This window comes from Octopus bimaculoides, chromosome 3 (genome assembly GCF_001194135.2).
Source record: "Octopus bimaculoides isolate UCB-OBI-ISO-001 chromosome 3, ASM119413v2, whole genome shotgun sequence".
Classification (NCBI taxonomy): domain Eukaryota; kingdom Metazoa; phylum Mollusca; class Cephalopoda; order Octopoda; family Octopodidae; genus Octopus; species Octopus bimaculoides.
Genome location: NC_068983.1, coordinates 83,078,970 through 83,081,279, shown reverse-complemented (window position 1 = coordinate 83,081,279; position 2,310 = coordinate 83,078,970).

Below are 2,310 nucleotides of genomic sequence, written 5' to 3'. Positions count from 1 at the left end.
CCAGTATGTGACTGGTCAGGCCTTTTCTCTATTGCTTTTATCCTTCTTTAATATTTGCACGCTTCTTAAGAGAATCTCTAAATCAACATCACATAAAATAAAATAAAGAAAAAATAGGGAAAACATCAGTAATTATTTTTGATGCTACGTCTGCTCAATCAGTGTTGACTTCAAGTCAAACAACAACATCAGTAGTATGAAATCAAAAAAGCGAAGATTGTCTGTGAGGTTTTTAGACATTTGTAATTCTTTAAATTGTTAAAGGCTCCAAACAAATGTCATATAGCATGCAACTTATATTTAAAAGACTACAAGAAGACCTGAAGCAATTCCGAAATACCGATCTTAGATTACATGGATTAAAGCTACAAGAGATGTATGAGACAATATGAATAAAATGTATTCCCCGCTTTCATTGTCACCTCAAAGTGAATAAATCTACTTAGATTAAATTAACAAATATTTCAGAAATTTTATATTCAAAGAGATTATTATGACAATGAAGTTTGATTTGTTACATTCAGTTTCTTGTATCTTTAATAATTTTATTAAACATTCTTCAAAACAATTCCCAAACTGTGCCGATTCTTTGATGGCTATTCTTCAAACTTCCTGTAGTATTCTTTCCTTCCTAACCAAATTCAGTTATCTCAACTATGTAGAGTCAGTTATTTAATAACTTTTCTATTCATTTTATTAAGATTGCTTGTTTTAATGTGAATAATCCTTTTCCTTCTTAACTTTTTTTGTATGCAATAAGCTATATTTATATATTTGTATTTTTTGATATTTTCTCTATTCAATAATTATAAATGAGAAAAGGTTGCTTAAGGTCAAATAGGTTAAATTAAAATATTATGCTAGTGTAATTTATCTAATTAATTAAAATTAAGTTTCTTGAATAAATAGGATATATTTTAGGGATTTGATGCAATATATCTTTTAATATGTTAATTATAGCAAATGTGTTATTTCAATTAATATTTGATGAAAAATTTTCCGAGTTTAAGATTAATTCTAATCTTAATTTAATGATAATAATAACCCTTATTATAATTGAGCTTGTGTAAGTATATGTGTATATGTAACTTAGCGGCACTTCAAAAAGAATTAGATACAATAAGCAGAACACTTACAGTAAATACTGGAAGATTTCTTTGACTAAAAACGCTTCTAAGTGGTGTTCCAGTATGGCTGCAGTGCAATAAAATGTTAAAGGGAGAAACATTGGTCATCCTTCCTTTCAAAATCAATAACATCATCCCTAATAACTCATACCTTGTAGTTCTACTTACACAAACCACCTCTCTGAAATGCTGAAACGGAATGGGAAGAGAGAGGTACAGAGCGAGCGAGAAAGAGAGGAGCAGAGAAAAGGAAAGAAAGAAAGAGAGATAGAGATAGAGAGAGAGAGAGAGAGAGAGAGAGAGAGAGAGAGAGAGAGAGAGAGAGAGAGAGAGAGAGAGAGAGAGAAAGAGAGAGAGAGAGAGTTGTATTTTGGCAGATGCCTGGTCTGTCTGTTCTGCCACTGGGTAAATATATTTTCCGGTGAGTAACGCGATGTCACTGTATGTTGTGACTTCTCAGGGTTCAACAAAGAACCATTTATATTGCCACTCGGACTCCTAGAAATATAAACCAAATATGTACAATGTATGTATATGTATATATCTTGCAAGATTCTTTATGTGAAATCATGTCTTGAAACAGTTGTATTTTGGGACGGTCATTATATTTTTGCCGAATAAACAATCGCACTATGTATTCGTTCTTTACTTCTGATTTATTATTGTTCTAATTTTATGTTCTTAGTCTGGAAATCTTTCGTGGCACATCCTGTGAATTCTTCAGCGACTCTCCATTCCACGTGACTCCTGTTCTGTGTAGTCCATTCAGTGGACTAAACAGAATGAGCTAAACAGAATGAAATAAACAGAATGGACTAAATAGAATATACTGAACAGAAGAGGAGGAGACATGTGGGATGGAGAGTCGGTGAAGAGTCACAGGACGTGTGACGAAAGATTTCCAGACTAAAGACATAAAATATAAACAATAATAAATCTGAAGTAAAGAACGAATACATAGTGCATGTGTTTATTTGGCAAAAAAGAAATGACCACCCCGAAATGTTACGATATATATGTATGTATGTATGTATGTATGTATGTATGTATGTATGTATGTATGTATGTGTATGTATGTATGTATGTCTGTATGTATGTATGTATGTATGTATGTATGTATGTATGTATATATATATATATGTATATATATATACATACATACATATATATATACATGCATATA